General features: G+C 39.0%; 1 protein-coding gene across 2 annotated transcripts in view; it reads right to left on the bottom strand.

The window, feature by feature from the left end:
- The window catches only part of LOC148675454 (heparan sulfate glucosamine 3-O-sulfotransferase 5), an 86,637-nt gene extending 65,186 nt beyond the window's left edge, over nt 1–21,451 (bottom strand). The window contains exons 1-2 of one of the 2 annotated variants that reach the window (XM_088626804.1): nt 20,758–21,451; nt 1,500–1,558 (exon numbers count right to left, since the gene is read on the bottom strand). The gene's annotated coding sequence lies outside the window, so the exon portion shown is untranslated. The remainder of the gene's footprint in view (nt 1–1,499; nt 1,559–20,757) is intronic. The other variant, XM_088626802.1, reaches the window with a different exon arrangement.
- Nucleotides 21,452–23,246: the final 1,795 nt, after the last annotated feature.

Here is a 23,246-nt window from a genome sequence, read left to right as displayed (position 1 = left end):
AAAAATAAGGAGAAACTGACTGGCAATGGTGCTTATATACTGTACATAACGAAGATAGTTGTGCAGTCCAGATGTTTCCATGGGAACTTACTTATTGCAAATGTCCACAGTTTGCCATCTACCAACAACTCTTTACATTATACATAGAATACAACAATAAAAATTTGGTTTAACATACAACTACTGTATGTAATATTGTATGTGAATAACTGTGTGCAATTGTTTTTATTTAGGATTTCAACAAGCTGTTAGGGAGTAAACTCATCCACCCTGTTTACGTGTCCTCCTATAGTAAATTAGTTAATAATTTCCATGTTTTGACTTGTGCAGAGTTTTTCAGGAATCCTGGAGAACTTCCTGTCTTCATAACTCCTTGCTCACCATGTTACATGATGTCCTTGGTTGCTGTTAAACACTAGCTAAAATGTGTTGTGGCCACCACTCAAGCAATCAATCTATAACTGTATCAGTTTCACTTACTTTTTTACATTGTGCAGTTTAGTTTTTAATGACACAGAAGTACACAATAACAGTCATTACCCAGTGAAATATTCTCATAACAAGTAACCTCAGCTTTCAGGCATGGGTGATATCCTAACTGTTAGGACATCATATCCTTACAATCAGAAAAGCAGACTTTTACTAACATTATGCCCAGGAATCACCTGGAATGATTCAAGCCACTTGAGGAGAAACATGCTTTTAGTCCTTACATTCATTAGCAACATGCATCTTGTACTGCATATCATACAAGGACAGTACTGCCGAATCAGAAAGCCCATCGCATATGAAACCATTAATAGACTGTTTAAAAATGTATTCAATCTAAACAAATCAATCAATCTAAACAAACAGGAAACCTGATCTGATTTTTCATTGGGGGTTACAAACCTAACAAGCCTGAGAGAACTGAGACTAACCTGAATGTCAATTTTCTGGCAGCCCCACCCAAGTTTGCTCTGGAGTGTTCAAGCACCAGATGCTTTCCCACACACACACACACACACACACACACACACACACACTATCCAGGAAAGATATGAGTGCTCTCAATTTCTTCCCTGGCTATAATCAGCAACTCATCAGAAAAAAGGGATTTACTTCCTGAAATGATGGCCGAGAAAAGTGTTAAATTACATTTTTTTTTCTCTCCTTCCAAGTGAAAAGTCAATAGATTTAATAGGTGGCAATGCAGTTTTTTAAAGCAGGTTCAGCAAAGCCTATTAAGAAGCGACTCCGAGGAATTTATAGGAACTTAAAGCGAATGGCATTCAACTTTGCCATCCCTGGAATATTGAGATGCAAATTAGTTTCTTTCCTGTATAATATTCCATCATTAATGCAATCTGTGTGCTTGAAGAGACAGATCTGGTTGCCGTGACCTGACAGAGGCGCCAAAGCTGGAATCAATTTTATTCTATTAATTACCTCTACAGATTTATAGGCTGTTGTTGTTGTTTCAGTATTGGTGTTGTCAGCAGATACGCTGCAGATATTACCTGTATTACACTTTGGGATAATTGATGACCAAAGCCATCATGCTGCAGCACCGCATTTCCTGTGGGAGGGAAGATGGAATATTAATAGGATATCTTATTTTGATTACAAACATTTTCCAGTTCTTTGCCCTTTATGGCCTCTGACATGCTCCTTATTACTTCTCTCCTGCCTATTTAAAAAGTGACCTGAATACTCAAACAGCCAAATCTGATTTTGAAGATTATTATCTGTGGTTCCTGAAAAAGTATTCCTAAATGAGGTATGAAAGGGTGAGTCTCAACAGTGAGACTTTATTTATAATAAGGTACAATAGTGAATATTCTTTTTTTGCAAGATACATGTGTTTCAGCACTTATATATGTTATATCTAGTAATAATATACTTTTTCTGTATTAAAATGTGTCTTGCTATATGGAATAACCATCTGGTTTAACAGTCCTTCTGTGCAACAAAGAGCCAAGATGATCAGCCTCAGACAGTGTTGCAGCCACTTGAGTGAAGCTTTCAAACTGTTTTCTGTACATGAAGAGTGTGTTGAGACTGACTATCTCTGATCCCTCGTATGTTCTGCATGAAGAATACCAATGTCTGCCTTCAAACAGATGAATTAGAGTCCCTTAGTGCAGACTTAGTTACATCCTATCAAACTACTCAATCAATAAATGAGTTCACAACAGAAGAGATTTTGTTTATGGGGAATCAGTGGATTATGTGCAAAAATGAAGACATAATGTACAATTATTGTGGCTTAGGGTGATTGTAGAAGGAGTACGTCTCAGGTAAGCTGTGTGGATACATGTAGGAGTGATGTGTAATGACTACGTATGAGCTGATGTCTTTTATGTAATATTATACTTTATATACTTTATACAGTATATAACATTTACATACTGTAATGTTGTATTTATTTTTAATTTAATGCTTATTTTCACTGTTTGTCTGTTTCTGTACATTTTGTATGTGTGTACAACATAAGTGATTGGATGGAAAACAAATTTCTGTGAAATCAGACAATGGCTAGGTTATTTAGATAAACTATATTAGAACACATAACCTTTGTAAAGCGAAGCACACTTATTCATTTGATTCACACAGAATACGGTTTCAGTTCCTGTAAAACTCTTATGTCTTTAGAAGTTATAAATAACTAAAACCCAAGGCTGTTAAGCATTCTGAACTGTAATCAAATTAAGTTTTTGCTACAGAATTATAGATGTGATCAAAGGCGAGCAGACAAAGCTAAAAATGGTATGAACATGCAGTGTGTTGCATGGGATATAGAGTTACAGCCCTTTGAATGTCAGAATGAGGCATACGATGAAGATATTCTGACTGCATTTCTTTTCCACAACCTTCTTTACTTGCACTTGTCATTTGAATTATTCAAGCCCCCTCCATTAATAGACTCTGCCTGTTTTTCCTGGGTGGTTTGCTGTGTATCTGAGCTCGTGCTGCAGACACCAGCAGATGTGGAAGAAACTCCTCTGGAGAGCTTACACACTCTTTTCTTAGGATGAGCTGGCACTGAAAGGAACGGACGCTGAGGGACTGAACAAAACAAATCAGATTCGCAATCTGCCACAAGGAACATGTCACTTCCTGCTGGTTGGAACCTGTCACTACAACAGGTTTCGCTTAACGCTAATTTTAGATAGATACTTTATTGATCCTGTGAGGGAAATTGCAGTGCAACAGCAGCTTAACACAGACAACACAGCCACAGTGTAACGAATGATACAATAATAATAATAGTACAATACATACAATACAATCAGCACAGTGAGGGGTGCACTAAAAGAGTTACTCACAGTCCGGACACACAAAGAACAAACTAGAACAACAGTACGCAGAAAAATCGTATCACACATATGAATATAAATATAGATGTAAATATAGATATAAATCTAAATATAGATGTATTGCACGGGTCTCTGGCATATATTGCACAAAATACGGTTGTAAACGGGAAAAGAAAAAGAACAGATGTAGCAGCTTTAATCAGTAGGGCCAGTGTCCACAAAGGCAAACTGACAACAGAGTGAACTAATTATGTTTGTAAAACATTTCTTTGCTGTATTAATGGATTTTTTATTGACACATTTTTTCTTAAATTGTTATTTTAACAAAGGTCTACTATTGTCACTCATATACCGAACATTTTTTTCCTGCACTTAACAGATGGTACAGTACACCCTCAATAAATATGATTTTGTAATCCCTTTCATGCATGTCTTTAGATACCGTATATGGATCATTTCAAGCATTATTTAATTTTTAAAGACAAAGTTTAGAAAGATGATGGTCTTCTTATCTTGACATGTTAGAAACCCATTTTATAAATAATGTCATTTCAATGATGTCAATCTGACACTTTCTGTAGATTTCTATTATAATCCTGTATAAACCAAAGAAAAGCCCACAATAATTCATCTGCAATGAATGATTAATGTCTCTTGTAATCTTTGGTCTATGACTTCGTAGGAGGCTTTCATAAAACAAAGGATAGTGATGTGTAGACTAGTTTTAGCTATTGGATGAAAATCTACACCACATAAATTCAAACAACAACCACAGGAGGTTTCTAGATTTTGGTATGACTTTGCTATCATAAATGCTTGGAAATCACATGTATCATCCTTCTTCAATTTGAAACAAAGCACAGAGCTGCACCATGACAGCCATGAATCAATTATTTTGAAATGTTCACCAGCACTATCATTATCACCTAAGTTTTTTTTAAAGCATTTTTTCCAGAACAGTTTGAGGACAGAACTGAACCAACTGAGCAAAGCTGAGGGTCAGAAATCAGAGTAAAAAGAAAATTGCTATGCACTTCTGGGTTTCTAATAAAGCAATTAGTGAGATTTGAGTTTTCATTGTCAACATTTTTCAGGATCAATGTTCTTAATATTAAAAGGATGAAGCTGCTATAGATGCTAACAGAAAATGATGTCACTGTGTTAATGTTCCAAGTCTCCAATTAAAATCTGACCACATATGACCACACACTGTAGGAATAATGATTAGTTCCAACACAGCACAGAAGTAATTTATGCAAGAAAGTTGTAAAACAATATTGCTAGTTTTTATATTTCTATATTACATTTCCATAACTTTCAGACAAATATTTTATGCCAGCAAAAAATTAATAATATTGCATGCAGCCCATAGAAATGAGCAACATAAACTTGGTTGTTTTTTTCAGTATTAAGTAGCTGTTTTTTTTCAGTTACAGCCTCACTGTAAAAGCAATGTTTTATGTTGCTTGTTGTTCTCCCTATTAAGTGCATCTGCTTAAATTCTAATTACATAGGCCATCCACATAAGACAACTGAATACAGCCTGGATCATTACATTTAACAGTATGACTCATCATTAACACTCTGGTACAAATATCAATAGAACATAAATGAAAAAATGCTGCCAATAAGTGTTACCAATAGTTCACACTGGGAAAAAGACAAACATTTTCTGAACTCAAAGTAGGATGAATGTGATAGTTTAGGTAACTGTCAATCAGGCTTAAGAAGACTGGACCAGCATTCCTAAATGGTGAGCAGAACTCATGTTCTGAACTCTGTTTATCTTCAGTAGAGACTGCCTGAATGCAAGACATACAGAGCCGGGGTTACACACAAAAACTAAACTTCTACTAGATAGTTTCTACATTTATCATAATAGTGCTTATGTTGGTATATAATCTATACAGTAGGAGAAACATGGAAACAGGACAAATGGATATTGTGATGCCATGGGGCAGGACCACCACTTTGGGCACGAAACAGGCTTGTCCACAGCAGCTGACACTTCTGGTTCTCGCACTCACCTGCCCAGGACGCAGCAGTGGAAAACCCTCGGCTCGGTCGTTCCTGTTTGGCCAGACACCCTCTACTGCCTTCTACACCTCGACACATTGTTACAATGCAACAAAATCAAAACATCTGGCATGTGAGTCCTTTGCTTTATAGAGAATCGGACTTTGTGTTTTCCCATAACAGTTGATCAATAAAGTACTGTTCACTTTCCACAGTGCAGCCAAGTTATTTATTTTTCGTAAGATCAAGGTATGCATGAATGAGGGAAACGGATACATTTTTGGCAAAACTAATCAATAACACATCCACAATAATTTGCACATAAACTATATCACCTTTGATACCTAAAAAGTAAATTTCCTTCTGAATCCTTGTGTGGGCCATAGCTGTCTAAAATTGCGTGATTTTACTTATAGAAACACAACAAAGAATAATGCAGAAACCAGCTTTCAGAGCCGAAAATCTCAATTTTTTTTTCTCAGAATTCAATCACACTAAGGCCACATCAACACTCTTTTGAACGCTGAGCAGCTAGCTGACAGAATGATCGACCGATAAGAGCAATTCCCTACATTCCAGTGCTCATCCAATAGGAAGCCAGCACTCCTACAAACCAACAATAACTGAAGTCATGCCAAGAGCCAAACATGAGTGTGCACTGCTCTGATTTTACCCTGTGTTCATGTTTACCACTGCTTAAAGATAAACCAATGTGCATTTCAAGGAAATTGTTCCACCATGCGTATCAAAGTGCAAATACATAGGTTAAAATATTAGACCACGCCAATGTCGTGCTACGAAATTGTCACTTCACCACAAATCAACTTTCTGAACCATTTGAATCCAACTTTAGACAATTCACCATGAAACTGCCAGTGCTAAAGCTGCTTATTGCCTTGGCTGCATTATCTTAGATCTCAGATCCAAAATGAAGAATTTGGGAGCACTTTTCAGTTGTGGAACATCTGAATCTCATAGAATCATAGAGCATTGTAATGTCACGGCCTCCACTAATCAGATACAAGCCCCTGCTTCTTCCCACAGACGCAATGCACATCCTTATCATCCGACCACGTCCCTAGTCCTGCACTACACCTCCCGACCACCCACTACCTAAGGGCTCCTCACCTGCACCTCCTCGCTCAGTATTACATTCGTTCTTATAGAGCTCACCTTCCTTACAAACTCCGCATCTGAGAGAGCTACCGTCTTGTGAACCTACGCGTCCTCCTGAACACGACTTTTGGCAACGTGACTCGGCTAAGAACACCCGGCATCCGCTCTCCAAATAATTTCCTTGCTTAACATCTTTAGCTAAGCACCGCATAGGGTCCAATCCCCTTGCTGAATCTTCCGGGACGTTACATGTAAAAGCATAATTTTCCCACCTCAGAAATATTGCAAGACTGCATCCTAAGCTGCCTATAATAGAAAAACTTATTTATGTGTTTTTTCTTCACAGATTAATTATTTGAATGCCCTTCTTGTAGGACTCAGATTAAAACTGTGTTCAACCCCTAAAAATACATTTAAACTGCAGCACCTATAATTCCAATCAGGTCTATATATAGCTCTTGTCTATATATAGTCCTTGCACTGAGTTTGTGGTTCAAGCTGATTTGAAAATTCTTCTGCTTCTGATCAAGCCTCTGCAAGATATGTCTCCACAATTGTCTGCTCCCCCTATTTTATACGACCTTCGCTCAACTAATTCCTATTATGTTTTCCCAGTTTGCTTGCACTCTGTTGGCGACAGGATCTTTTGTTAAACCAAAGCTCTCAAACAACACACTAGGAGAAATTAGGTGCTCAGCTGCATTGAGTGCTTCTAAATCAAGCCTGAAAAATACCCCTACTTATCTGAGAAAGACTGGGTAGTAAATGTTTCAGCTTCTGTTTGATTTGTTGTCATATGTAGTTTTGTAAAACCTTAAATGTTATTGCGCTATGTACTTTTTACGTGTTGTGAAGCACAGTGGGATGACAGTTTTAATGGCACAATGGGAAATAAACTTGATTATTATCGTAAAATGAATGGAGAAGGAGGCATTAGGAGTTACACATATTCCATCTATCCATTTTCTAACTTCTTTATCCAAGACCTTTATCCAAGGTTGCGGGGGAGCCTATCCCATCAAGCAGTCTCAGTGAAATAAGGAAACCCACACGAACATGGAGAGAACATGCAAACTCCACACAGACAGCACCCCAGGTCCAGAACTAAGCCCAGAGACCCAGCCCTGAGAGGCAGCAGTGCTCACCACTGAGACACCGTGCCACACTTTTCGGAAGTCACTTAGATGAAGATTGTGTTATTTTTTAGAACCAGCAAATGCAAACATTCTTGAATGAGTGGCATACAATCTCCATTTTCTACACTTAGTAGAATGTAGCAATCCAACAAGAACATTACAAAAATGAATTTCCCCTCACTTCTGTTTATTTAAAAATGGAGGTATAGCAGGCCTAAACAACCCTGACCATTACCTTGCAGAGAAATATTTAACACAGCTACAGTATAGATGCCCGTTGCTATGGCAACACCACTAGGCCCTCCTCCCGTAAAGCACTAATTGATAGCAGCAGTTAGTAGTTCGTTTTTTTATCACATGTCAGACTTGGCTCGTACCCTGCCCTATAAAACTGGCGGTCATATGAGAGACAAAGAAGTCAGGCATCTACATTAAGCAGTTCAGGTGGGTAGCTGCGTCAGCTGAAAAGACAAGAAAGGAAACACAACGTTTCATACACAACGTTGATGGTTTCACACAATTAATTTATGTTTTCAAGTAAGCTTAATAATGAAGAAAGTATATATAAGTATTATAAGGTAATGTATGCGCCTACAGCACAGATTAAATTATTTATTCAAGACAGCACATCTGAGAGTACAGTACTGAGCAAGAAACAATGGCTCAGCTACTTTCTTACATATCTGCAAAATATATTGTAACAACCGTATAAAGTAAACTTTTAATTTTGATCCCATTAGCGACATGGACAAATATCAAAAAGACAGAAATAAACAGAAAAAGGGGAATATCATCAAATATCCAAAAGCTGAGGGGAATGTCATGGTTTTCAAATTATATATGCACAGTTCCTGGAGAGGAGTTGCTTGTGGAGTTTCCATGTTCCCCTCCAGTTTGTGTGAGTTTATACCAGGTGCTGTGGTTCCCTGCCAACTCCCAAAGCTACATTTAATTGGTGTCTCTACGGTGTCTACAGTCTGGGCACGTGGTTTGGCAGCATTAAGCGGACTGTGGAGCACGCGACTCTTCCCCTACCTGGGACACGTGTTTTTCGCAAGGGATCACCCCCAGCACATACACACCTGGGTGGACTGGAGCAGCCGGGGAAAAGTCTCTCAGTCAAGGGTACTACATCACTAACTTAAACCCAGAACCTGTCAATCGTGAGTCCCAAGATGAAACTCTATACTACAGTCCTGTGCCAAATCATTCCTAAAAATGAACATCTTCATTGTATGAAGATCAACGTTCTCCACCATTCTTCATCAGCATTCTCCACTGTAGCATAGGGTCTAACCTTCTCCACATCACCTTCTGTTATTGTGAATGGTCATTCTTTCGTTAAAGCACTGCATTCCTAACTGCCACATTAAGGGCCACGAAAGCTGGATTGTAAGGAACTGCTTGTGTCAGTCCTATGGCTTTATAGGCAATTTAATATAGATGCTGAACTGAGATCACTGAATTGCAAGGTGGACAGGCTCCTTGAGCTCAAAGTGCTGGAGAGCTCATTAGGGAATCAAGTACTTTGTCTTTAATGTACTTCATGTACACCCAAAAATGCTCTGTACTCATGACTTGCTGTTTATTGAATACCTATTAAGTAAACCAAAATTAGGTGGACTTGAAGGTACACTCATACGCCAGTATAAGAACGTTCAGTATACGGATTTCCACTAAATTGAACATGAAGAAGTTGTACCTTGTAATTCGTTAAAGAACAAAACTTTGCTAATCTGAACTCTGACGTTCGAAAGTAGCTGACATTGGCCGAGAACCTTCTGTGAACATTTGAATTCTGCGCCACCGAACAGCTGCATGTTTCTGCGTGGGCGACACGCATTGTGGTTTTGGATGCCTTGAGGCAGCAGTGCTTTGTCTACAATCATAGGGAAAGCTTGTACTCTCATTTTCAAAGTGTTTTTTTTTGTGCTTGTTTTGTAGTTGCTGTTCATTATGGGGTCTTAAGGAAAAGAAAAAGATTCTTTAGACTGAAAGTCAACAACAGTATGCACATCGTTCTAGCCGATCTCTTGGATAGAAATCTATTGAAAAAGAATGAAAAATGTAAATATGATATAGTTAATTATTTCACAGCTATAGTTGACTTATTTGAGTAGAACTGAGTTGTTCACTAAGCTTGCTATAATGGTCTGTATGGTATTATATGTTTAGGGTGGTTTTTGAGTGAATTTATCTTTGGTTCGGAATGGCGTGGAATTTTCCCAATTAGAAATAATGGAATTTTTATTTTCGATTTACGATGTCCCACCTTCCAAACAGATTTTCAGGAATGAATTAGGTTTGAATACCGGGGTTTGAGTGTATTAGGAAATTACATGGTTAATTTACTAAATTCAGTACGTAGTCATACTCTGCTTGGAGGGAACCTGCTTTAATGAACAAGTAAACGACTCTCTGAGTGACAAATGCAAAATGTTTCACAACAGAAACGATCTAAATAAATATGTGCCAGAGCATTGTTAATATATCTACTAAGATTTCTTTTTAGCAAGAGAGAGGGTAATACAATGGATGACCTTGCATCTCATTAAGAGACTCCTGTAATCCATTCTACTGGCGAGTCAAGGAAAATTACTTAAGTAAATCAGCTTTCTGTTGAAAATATAATTAGAAATGATTTTTGTATTTAGTACAATGGCATTATTGAGCACATCAACAAGGCTTCAACAGTTTATCTTTTTTATGGTCAGTTCCAATAGCAGTGTGCATAAATTTAAACACTGCAGCACGCAAAACAAAAACAGCCAAACTGTACAGAAAAAGCAGCAGAAAATCTGCTCAGTTTCAGACCGGGGTGACAGAAGTGTCAAATATCGCCACAATTTTTAAGAAAGACCTAGCATATAACGACTACAAAATGAATGAGACAACTTAGTTCAAATATATTTATTAACATTAAAAAATAATTTTCTCGGGTTAATAAAAGCTTAAAATTCCAAAGAATTTTTTCCTCCCTTGTTCCCTTTGTCTATTTAACAAATTAAATTTGAGAAGCAATAATATCCTCTTCTTTCAGCTTTTTAGTGGCTATCAAAAGTAATCACCCCCCTTGGACTCTTTCACATATTATTGTGTTACAATATGGAGCCATAATGTATTTAACTGGGAGTTTTTTCCCATTAATCGACACAAAATATTGTGTTGTCAAAGTGAAAACGAAACTCTTGATCCGACTTAGATCCGACTAAATTTATTATAAATATAAAACATAAAATAATTTATTGCACAAATATTAATTATTTGGGAGAAGTAACTTTGGCAGAAATCACAGCCATGAGTCTTCTTGGATGAGTCTCTACCACAGTGGTTTGCACATCTGGACACTTTTTGCCCATTCTTCCTTGCAAAATTGCTCAAAGCCCCTCAGGTTGGATTGAAACCAATGATGAACAGCAATTTTCAACTCCTGCCCTAGATTCTCCGTTCGACTAAGGTCCAGGCTTTGTCTGGGCCACTCCAGAGCACTGGCTGTCTTGTTTTTAAACCACTTCACTGTGGCTTTGGCTGTATGGTTTGGGTTACTGCACAGTATGTGTTACAGCAGGGATGGTGCTCTCAGGATGATATGCAGAGGTGGGATGGTGCTCTCAGGATGATATACAGAGGTGGGATGGTGCTCTCAGGATGATATGCAGAGGTGGGATGGTGCTCTCAGGATGATATGCAGAGGTGGGATGATGCTCTTAGGATGATATGCAGAGGTGGGATGGTGCTCTCAGGATGATATGCAGAGGTGGGATGATGCTCTTAGGATGATATGCAGAGGTGGGATGGTGCTCTCAGGATGATATGCTTATATTGTTTTTGTTGGGAGTTCCAATCAATTATTTTCTCTTGTCTATTTATAAGTAATTGAGAAGGATCTGTAGGATTTTGTTTTCACCTTGACATTAAGGAGTGTTTTTCTCTGATCAATAGTGCAAATCCCAATTAAATACATTACAGGTCTGTATGATGTAACACAATGAAATGTGACAAAATCCAAGGGGGGTGAGTACTTTTGATAGCCACTGTAACATAGGGTTTACTTTCTCCACATCACCTTCTGTTATTGTGACTGGTCATTCTTTCATTAAAGCACTGCATTCCTAACAGGCACACTAAGGGCCTTGAAAGGTTGATTGGTCATGTCCAACAAAAAAGAAGATCAATCGTGCGATCCAGCGTGACCCATCACCCCCATGTATGACAGCACAGATAGCATTTATTATTTGTGTATGGAATCAGCATCTACAGTGAAACTGCTATCAGGATGCAATAGCTGTACATTACACACCATTTCTATATTCTATATCTATACCATGTTAACTCTGAACTATAGTCACTAATAACACTGTCACTTCTTCTTTTCCTTGCTGACTAAATTGAAAATTGCTTCTTCAATCAGCTCATAAAACATCAGAGAACAAGTGAAAGACCAGTTTTTGAAAACTGATCCCTATAAACTGACACAGAATGACATGCTGCAAAGAAGAAACAATACCTAACAGCCAGTACAGTATACACAAAAGTAGAAAATCTCTTCATTGAAGTTATTTCCTATAAGCCTTTGCAGAAACACTACATCTAAATCAACAGCATATTTTACAATTCACGTGACATCCCTCCCCCCCCAAAAAAAAACTTTACTTTACTTTAGAATAGTGCTTTACTGTCACAGGAGACACACTGCTGCATGCACCTTCACACAATCAAAACCAATATATAAAAATCCAAAACCACTGAAATAATGATTGGAAATGCTTCCTGCCAATTCTGCAAAAGACGATCGACCTGTTTCATGTTCTGTTTATGGTACTAAACACATACCATGTTCTGCAGTACAATGCACATTGTGCCAAGAAATTCTCACGTGTTCTTTAGCTGTGAAGCAGCTGTATCACTTGTGATGAGAGTGGTGGGAAGGGAATGCGCTTTCTTGTGTTTGGGAGATGGGATGAGGAAGCCAGTTGTGGTATCTGTCCACCAGAACAGCAGAGCACAGATCATTATATACAGTATGCACTCTAATGTCAATTACACAGGGAAAAGAACATTGCAATGAATAAGGTAATATATATTCTAAAGTAACAATGGACTATTTTAATTGGATGAGCTTTGATCTTGGAAAATAAAAACAGGATTGAGCATACAGAACAGCATTTAGTGCCCTTCTTTTTCAAATGTTCAAATTATGACACAGTGAGAACGCAGACTGCACTATCAAGAAAGAGAGATGTGATGTCATTCATTTTTCAATGAGATGGCATTCTTAGTGTAGGAGTCTAAAACAGTTTTATATATAAAAAAAGACGTGGAAACATGACTAGACAACAATGTGTGGGACATTTTCAATGTTAGAATGCCAAAGCTACAAACATAATCTCAAAATGTCAGGTAATGTAAGTTTATAAATTATGGTTCCTGCTCAGTATCATGCGCACTTGAGATTGGATCTGCCAAGTGAGGTCAAAAACTCCTTGAATGTACTGTTCTTGGTGGTTGTCAAAAAGAATACTCTTTTAAAGCAACATGAGTGAACATGGCAATGGGTCATAGCAAAGAGAGACTGTTCTTTTGATTGTGAGGTGTAGTTACCCAAAGGTATTATACATCCAAATGTAATTTTCCACAAAATGTACACTGCTGTCTTATATATTTAAATTATTTTTGCATTAAATGCGTTTCTTATTTTTGGAAAAACACAATCACATGGTGATCTTCATCAATGTTTATTAGCAGCAGATCCTGAACGATCTCTTATTTTGTAGTGAGAATGTCAATTGAAGATTGATAAATAACAATCTTGTTTCTTCACCAATGTCAAAATCTTTCACCACTAGTAAAAAGAAACTAAAGAAGGCTGTGAGTAAATTATTAATGCTTATATGTGTAAAGGTAATGTAACCCCCGATTGTATATAAGATATTATAGGATTTTAACACAGAAATGCACATCTATTTACTCTTTTCAATTTAGTACATTATTTATACATAAGTTCAGGTGGGTAGCTGCATCAGCATGTCACCTGAAGAAGGCTCCACGGCCGAAATGTTGTGTTTTCTTTCTTCTTTTTTCAGCATGGAATAAAGCTATTACTTGTTCCTTTGCAGACATAAAATAACCTAAACTGTAGTAATGGCAAGTAGTGCAAAGTAAGCACTTTAGGATGCTGATAAACAGTCCACTAAATACATATGACTTTAACCTAAGATTGAGTCAGTCTAGTACTGCGAGCAGCACTGACACTAATAGGCATTACAGTGCCCATTTCTGATGCTTTGCAGGGCTCTGTACAAAGGAAAAGTAAAGAAAATATCAACTGCCAACTATTTTATGCATGAGGATCATAGCTTTGATGTACCCATTTGTGCAATTTTCTTCTACTTCAAAAATATACTGTACATATGGACAGAGAACTTCACAAGAGGTCATATGTGCAGATGATGGTTTAAATGTACAAGACAGGAAGGATATAAAACCTGAATTTTAACTTATGAAATTATAAGATTGCTGTCATTACTGGGTCCAAAACTACTTTTTATCTATACAATGAACATTAATAAAATCTAAATTGAATCACGTGCTTAGCAGTAAATTCGTGAAAAACCTTTAAGACATAATAATCCAATTCAGGGTGTTGTGTAAAGTCAACATTTCTGAGTATGTTGTTTGTGAGGGAAACAAAATCAGCGAATTCACCCTGAGAGATGATGAATGCACAGAAATGTGTTTCAGGATTGTCACACGGTCACCTTAACAATATATTTTATGTGTCATAAAGATGATTTGGATGTTGTACAGATGTCAGCTGAGAGGCACAATCAGCAGATGGTCGCAAAGGATTGCCAAATTTCTAAGTAAAATTTCTTCACATAAATGATTTCTTAGAGTGAAGACTTCATTGCCCCCTTTTATCTAACTGTGAATCATAAAAGGCTTTACAAATGGAAGCATGCCTGTCCCAATTTTATGATTTTTCTTTGACCAGAAAATTAAAGGGTGTGTCTGAGCTATCCTACATATTCAGGCTGTGGTCAATCTCTAGTCTGCTATAGCACCTCATTATTTAAAAAGGCTTCAAACTGATGATGAATATACAGAAGGGCTTTGTGGTAAGGAACATACAGGTAGCCCCTAGTGACTGCAGTTTTTTAGCTGAATTGTTTAGATGTCAAATATGAAAATAGGTTTTCATGTTATTCAGGACCATTCATTCATCACTCTTCCTGAGGTGCCTTTTACAGTTACAGAAGCTCACATGTTTTCTGGAGAACACAAAAACCTTGTAATTGGTGGTCATGATCCAAATCCCAAAATAAACCAGTGAGAAATACCAGGTTTCACAGGTAGGCTGAACACATTTATGACACCATCCGAGTTCCAATGTTTATGTTTTTCAGAAAATGATGGGAATTGAAAACTGCCTGAGATTAAAGACACAGACAACCCAATGAAATAATCTCATCAACATGCTGAACACCTGCATTACAGAAAAATAACTTGTACTTTGATCTTTAAGGCAGTATGTTAAAAAGACAAAACAATTCTAACCTCTAAATATACTAAAAAAGCAGTCTCACTTATCAAAGATGACTCCTTAAAACTTCACAACAGCATGATAATCGTGCTGTTATCTGTGGGTCATCAAAGCAGCATTTGTTAGGCAGTGGTTTGTCATTTCTATTGCTCCATTTCATTTCTATGTCTTCACTTTTTGTGACCTGAAATGGTGAGCCCAGACAGTGAAGGTACCTCAGAAAAAATAATGTCCTGATGCAGAAAAAGCTATATTTGGAAGGCAAGATAAAACAAGCTATAAAATCTTTGTCATTGCTTTTGCACTTTACAAAACAGAATTGCTAGAATAACCACAGCTTATATACTGAACTTACACAAAGACAGTTTTTTTCATTTTTTCTCATTCATTTCTCAAACGGCGATATTTACATTAGAGGTGAGGATAATTGTCCGTTCTACAATATACTGTTTACATGCGGGGAAATCTTAACATAAAATACTTCTACTCTTCTTCATTTAAAACCTCAAACTTATTCTATGCAGTATAGACCATTCATATGTATACACATCTTTATAGTTCAAACTATGCGGAAATTATGTGGAGGCACGTTTAAAACAGGGGACAGAACGCACGTCTTCACTCAAAGGATTGTTTTAGTATTGAACCAGCTACGCCGCTATGCTGTTGACGCTGAGACAGATGCTTCTTTCAAGAATCGTGTGAATGAAATTCTTTACTCAATTAATTGCTAACTACCAAACGGGTTAGATGGACTGAATGACCTCCTCTAGTTTGCAAACTACCATAGCTAGCAGCTGTATCACCCTGCAGCTCACAGCTGGCAGCCCACCGAAGCTCAGCAGGGGTGGGGCTTGGTCAGTACCTGGAGGGGAGACTCCTGGGAAAGCTGAGGTTGCTGCTGGAAGTGGTGTTAGTGGGACCAGTAAGGGGTGCTCACTTTGTGGGGGCCCTGATGCCCCAATATAGTGATGAGGGACCCACATGGACTGCAGGCCCCTGCTGGCCCCTCTAATACCTCTTCCAGAAGCAACCTTGGTTTTCCCAGTCTTGACAAAAAGTTCCCACTTGGTAGTGTCTGACAATAACATCTTTTACCATGTGTCTGCATTCTCCCTTAGTATCAGTTATCCCATGCAGGATTTGAGATGTTCCATACAAGCCTCCTTTGTGGAGTGAGTGGGATACTGTGGTTGTTGGCCTCACGGTGGCATCTCTAACCAGCTGTCTCCTTGGTTAGCTGATCAGTATGGAGAAACAGCCTCATCTGAGTGGTACAGTACATGGTTCTTAATTCATTTCAGCATGCTCAGACATTGTGTGACTCAAGGGCATATTCAGTGTATCCTTTCATATCCTTCTCCTGAACCATGCCTTTGTACAATTTTGACCCTAGGTTGTTTTGAAAACTCCTTGGCTGACGCTTTGCTTGACATTCACTACCTCACTGAGGGAGCTTACAGTGACAAGTGTGCTTATACTGAAGTCACATGAGCCCCTGTTACTACACACAGACTGAGATAATTGTGTGATTTGTCAAAGTAGTTGTGTGCAAATGACATAATTTAGGTAAACAATAACATCGGGTACATGTATATCTTTACCCATGCCAAAACATCAAATAAACATCAAATAAATGAAAACTCAGGACTATGCAGTTATTTCATCATCACTTTCACTATCATCCCCATAGGATTCACCTGTCTCTTCCATTAACATATCACCATGCATGCTTATGTGCAGTACTTCAGCTTTATTACATTGATCAGGATTCCCAGAGCACCTGCCTGATTCCTGCACCTGATCTGAACCCCTAGCTGGATTAGGACATGGCACTGTAAGATCCCAGATCCCAGACTGATCCATCCGGCTCTGGGACACACCCACTCCCTGTCATACTGCACGTCTGCTTTCATACAGAAACCCCAACAAAGCATACACAACCTCTCCCAACGTGGCTCACACATACACTATCCTGCCATTCAAACACCGCCTCACTACACACAGCCAGTGCCTGCAGGGGAGACACACCACCGGGCCTCGGACCCTCAGGGAATCACTTCTTTCCTCGTGGAGTTTTTTGTTTTTCTCTCCTTTGCGCCTGACGGCTACACTGCTACTCTATGACACATTAAACAGCTTTACACCCACTTATGCTCATTTCCTTTTGACGTTTTGTTTCGCACAACCCTGCCAGTAAAGTGTGTGTCAATCAACGAGATAGTGCACTGCGACAGCTTGCTGTGAAAGGCTGCTATGCAAAAACTAAAATGACATGAAAATAAAAGGCACATGCTTTATGACATTTTATTAGATTCTTTGTCACAATAGAAAACGTGGAAGGAAAATGACTTAAACTCAGAACTGCCGAAATTTTCCACACATTAGCGATTGCCCCTCTCCAGCCTCGAGCTGAGGGTTCGATTTTCTGTGCTATGTTCTAGGATTTACAGTACAAGCTAGTGTTAAGGGGAACCTCAGCTCTGTTTTGACAGCATTCACACGATGATACGTCCTTTTGCTTTTTCACACAAAACCTCGCATTATTTTACCGCTGCGACGGGACCTGACCCTTGTTTCTAAAAAAAGCAGAGGAACAAGCACACACACCGAGGCAGGGTTCAAGAATGAGCCAGACAGATTCAGATTATACCAGCATCTGAACGACATAAGTCACTAATACGCTAGAGACCTGAAAGCCCCCCACAGTCTGCATTTATAATAATGTAGATGAAACTAATGTCTAGTTAAAACATAAAAGCTAAAGGCCACAACGAATTGTGAATGTATAGTTTAAACATCTTCCAGTTACATCACTGTGGTGATATAGATTCTACCATTTAAAAAATCGCTTTTAGGTTTAAGCTTCTTTTGTAAGATTAATCTAATGTTAATATGTGAATCTTATTTTACTCTTTACTTGCATTATGAGATAATTAGAAATGCATTTACAAAGCACAAAGTGAAGACAACGAGTCTCCAGCATTGGATGTAATTATTCAGCAACAGAACACAACAATAATGGACATTTACACGGTCTAGCCTTGTTAAGTTTCTTTTTATGGATGTAAATTGCAGTTTATACTCCCCGCAGTGAAAGCAATTTTCATTGCAAGACTAAAAAGTATAGCTGATGTCAAAATGTTAGGAACATGTCAGTTTCAGTTTGTTGTGTATTTTTTAAAATGTTAAATGCACTGCAAAACTTTTATCTGATTTGATACTATAAAGCTTTTCAGCAAGTGTCTAGTCATTCGGTAAATATTCAGCCTGCTTTTACTCAGGGCTGCTCTGGTCTTAGGGAATATTCAAGCAGTGCAAAGGAAAAGATTGTAAATGGTTATGTTTTTTTTCTATAATTCTGGTTGACAGAAGATTAACTTAGATTAACTTAGAGACCCTTGCAAGTGCTGAATCAAAGTGCATATTTGAATTCCAAGCACTGTAATCTCCTCTGCAATAAACTTCTAGTGTAAAAAAAAAATGTATTCCTTTTTGTATTGTGACAAAACATTGTCAGCAATTGCTAAATGCAAAGAAATGTGATGATTACACTAGCTCTCTAAATTAGTCACTGTGAATTTTCAAAACCTGTCCTTCTATGAATTTTACTGCTATTCGGCAGCTCAGTCCTTTCATCGACCAGCAGAACATTTCATGTTTTCCCTTTTGAAGGTCACAGCAGGCTGCCTTGCTTTGAGAAAGCACAAACCCTTCAGTTTGTGCTGCAGTCTAACCCTGCAGTGTCATTAGGATAAATGGAACAACACACAACCATATCTACCTCCTCATGATTGGCAATTTTTAAATATTTTATCATCACAATTAAATGTAGCTGTCAACAAAGGAGCAGCCTGAGGATCAGGCTGGTAACTTCCTTTGTATTTGTTTGAAAAGAAAAAAAAGATTTTATACTCATTTTAATTCCATCAATAGTTTTAAACTCTACAGCTCTTTAGTGAAATCTAGTGGTGCATATAGTATACACACATTTGATGTGCAATACAGTATATCAGAAGGGAGACAAATATATCTAAGGTTAACTATAATTTTCTTAATAATCTCTGAAAGTAAGTGGAGTCTGTTCTAAATTGATGGTTACCTGAAAATATAAATTATGTCAATGTTAAACACTAACATATCCCTGTATTTAGTCATGTTAACATAGTTGGCAATCACTAATTACAAAAATCGCTTTTATCTACTGCATGTAGAGTAATGGTGTTAACTGCAACAGAAATGGACGAAATGTTATCTGTATATGCCGATAAAAGGAAATGGCCAGCTTGTTTGACGTGTTAAAAATAACTTTTTGACGATCTGTGCAATTTAAACTGAGCAGGAACCGCTATATTAGTTTGCTTTTGTTGCCTATTTTATATACTGTATGCATTCATTCACTTCATCATTCAGTCTTACAAGAGAAGAAAAATATCCTAATAAACAACTTCCCTGTTAAGACCACATACAAATTATGCGGAATTTATCATCAATCAAATGTTATTAAAATGGGGATGAAGTAGAATACACCTTCAAATGCTGCAGAAAAAAAAACCTTCAGTAGGTAAACGATAATCATTTACACAGGACAACCATTCACCTTTAAGCATGGGAATATATGTGTCGAACTCTTCGTAAATTTGTCTGACAATAAAGTCCCGCCCATCTAAATCCCTCTTTTAAAACCCAGTTAATGCCAGTAAAGAGACAATTTTACACCCAAGTGACACAGATAGAATACCAAAATGATTCTGCGCACCATTCAAAACATTAAAGATTTACCGTATTTGTATTAATTGCCTTTTTCCCATTTTTTCCCAAAAAGGTGGACTTTAATACTTCGGCAAAATGCTGTCCTATTTTATATTTGGGATCTTTGTTCAAATAAACTTGAACAATCTCCATAATGCCGAACACTTTAAACTTGGACAACTAAAACTAACCTGCACTACTGCGATAGTTTGCTTACAGTTTGGAATTGATGCTCGTTTCGTCGTTTTCAGCTTATTTTCGGTATATTATCTGATGCTTTTGCTCTTGGTGTTATTTATTGGCATGATCCGCAGTATAAAATCACTTTAAGAGCATATAGCAATCCCGTCTGAATCAAAACTTTATCTTTCCAGATCATCAAATTATTAGTGCGTACACAAATGCGCAGTTTCATCTAAATTACATCTGTAATTTTGTCAAAGAAAATAGAATACCCACTTCATATCGAAGCTACACATCTCACCCTTATGTTCACCCATGCCCAAGAATGGGAACAACTTATTTTCATATCAGTCTATTTCCAAAAGACACGTTTTGAAAATCACGCCCGGATAAACGCCTCACGCGGCATATGCAAACACCATTAGATTAAATCAAGAGTCTTATCAATCGCAAAACAATTTTAGCACACAAAAAGCTAGCTCCAAGCCTTCGCCCCTGAAGAATCAGCGAGCTTCCACCCCACACACACACCTGTCATAAAAAAAACACGCACGACTTGTGTTTTCCGTTGATCCCCCCCAGAAACACCTTGTCAGCCTTCTGAAGTCATACTACTGTATGAACTCGAGGTATGCGACACTGCGGAACACAACATCGCAAAGACCAAGTAAAAAAGAAAACACGGGTTCTGAAAACAAGAGCGGACACTTACCTGTTAGGCATCCTCTGCAGGAGAAAGCTGTCCTCTCACAGGCGCTAGGTACAATGACACGGGAGAAGTACAGTAGCTGAGGTCTCAATGCTTTTCTCCATATCCCCAAACGAGACTGGCACCAGGTGCTTCACATGAACACAGGCTCTGGCATACGCATCCTACACCAGCCTCAGACCTCACCCCCTGATTTGCTCTAAAGCTACACGTATTTTCGTTGTCCGCTTGCCTATAATCTTCTCCAGGCGCACAGATGCTACTTCTTCTTCGGCCAGACCAGGTAAAGCTCACCGCCCTGTGCAACTGTCACGTGAAATCTAGGACGGGGAGACGAGCTGCGAAAAAAAAACCCGCTGTCCCAGGCAAATAATTGTTCAAGGATGCACTCAGCTCTTTTCCTCTCAGTACAACCTCTCACACTCGCTGCGTTACAGCACTCGCTCAGGACACGCTTGGAGCAGCTTTCTCGAGTCCCACAGCCGCGGACAGCGGCGGCTGCGGAGTTTTGGCAAACAGCTCGAATCTGATGCCGAGTGAGTGCTGGGCGTGTTTCACGGAGGGGGCGCTCTGGAGGGGAGAGCCTCCTAAATAACAACAACAACAATAACAATTATTGATATTATTAGTTTAAAAGTAGGGGCTCATAAATACATTTCCGTTAATTGTTTTTTTTTTAGATGACCCTTTGTTAAGCCATTTATCGCGACGTGCAGAAAAGTGCGGGGGGAATATAAATACGTCTTTGGTTTCTTCACAAAACAAATCCTAATCTATACTGAACGGAAGCCCTATGTGTTGTACGTTTCACACAAATTCAATTCAGCGAAACTGAAGAACAAAAAGCGTCACACTGTTAACTACAACAGTAGGAATTCATTTCTTTTAGTTCAGGTGGAGAGCTGCGTCAGCATGCGTAGGCTCCAAAGGAACAAGTAATAGGTTTATTCCATGCTGAAAAAAAGAAGAAAGAAAACACAACGTTTCGGCCGTGGAGCCTTCTTCAGGTGTGAGAAAGACAAGGCCACTCTAATCTCTCCGTCTGTGTTCTCAAAGACGGTTTTCCGAACTCAAACATCAGAAAGACTACAGAAACCAAAATTATCCTGCAGCTAGGATCACACCTTCCCCCTTCTCTTAACGACAGACTACTTTTCCTCTAAATTCTCTCTATTCGTTTAAGGTTTCATTTCACACCTCTCTACACCTATTCTGACTTCACACCTCTTGATTGGCCTCTCTGTCTGTCCCCTGCTCCCGCCTCTCGCTCCTCCTCTCTCCCAGCTTTTGTTCTCCTGCTCCTGTCTCTCTCACACCTGAAGAAGGCTCCACGGCCGAAACGTTGTGTTCTCTTTCTTCTTTTTTTCAGCATGGAATAAACCTGTTGTTCATTTATTTTATATCCCACTGTCCTGTGTTAAGGCTCTGCAGGGGAGAAAAAACTAAATAGACGACTGGACAAGACACATTGGAAATGATTATTATGAATATAATTGAGTTGCTTTCTTTCGAGTTACCGTGTGCTGTGGCACTACTGGTTAATAATTGGTTAGCTCAGTTCACTGGTTGGTTACCAGGCTGTGGAAACCTGTATAGTTTAATGTGGATTTTAAGTTTTAGTTCTCATTTTGCTGTGGGCGCCTGTTTTGATTGTGCTGAGCGCATGATGTAAACTGTGTTCTGTACTGTGAATCGAGTTGGAATAATAATAATGTGCGGCTGAAAGTTTTTTTAAACAGTGGAAAAAGAGAGGCGAGGAAGCTGTTGTCCTGGCTTGTGAGGAAGCGATATTGCCCTTTCATTTGCATCGGGCGTGTTATTCACGGAGGGGTAGGAAAAGGAGGGTGAAGATGAGAGGAATGATTTCAGGCCGGAAGAGAGCAAGCAGGAGCGTCTCAGAGCTATTATGGAGAGGGTGGTCCAGGTCCGGGTCCGGGTCTTAGTTGGGCAGTGTAGTCCGACTCATCCACAGCAGGGCCTTGGTCTGGGTGAGGGGGGGGCTGAAGAAGACCATCTCTGCTGGTGTCCGGACCTCACAACCAACCCACAAGGGGTAGATTGCCAAGCAGCAGGCGAGAAGCACCATGGGCGTTGCATGGTCCCTATTCCTCCGGTGCCGTGCAACAGCCAGGGACAGCTGTGTGCCCAGGGTGCGGTTGAACTGCTCAACGCATATTGCCTTGGGGGTGTAGGAGAGTGGACCGGGTCTTTCGAACGCCCAGGCACTGGCACATGCACTGAAACACTCCAGACTCCAGCCTGGGTCCAAGTGCAGTTCTTGTGGCACCCCAAACTGACTGAACCCCACCCCTCCAATTATGGCCTCGCTCACGTCCTCCTCGTCGTGGTCTGGTAGGGTGTAAGCCTCTGTCCTGCGGGTAAAGGGGTCCAAGGCCATGAGTATGTACCCATTGTCGCGAGCGGACCCAGCAGGGCGGCCCAGGATTGGTCCGGAGGCCCCTTCTGGGTGGTGACAAAAGTCTGTGACGTCC

Source organism: Lepisosteus platostomus, chromosome 3 (assembly GCF_059453375.1).
Source record: "Lepisosteus platostomus isolate fLepPlt1 chromosome 3, fLepPlt1.hap1, whole genome shotgun sequence".
NCBI classification, from domain to species: Eukaryota; Metazoa; Chordata; class Actinopteri; order Semionotiformes; family Lepisosteidae; genus Lepisosteus; species Lepisosteus platostomus.
Note: the sequence above shows the minus strand (reverse complement) of the source record. Positions and strands in the feature narration are given on the sequence as shown.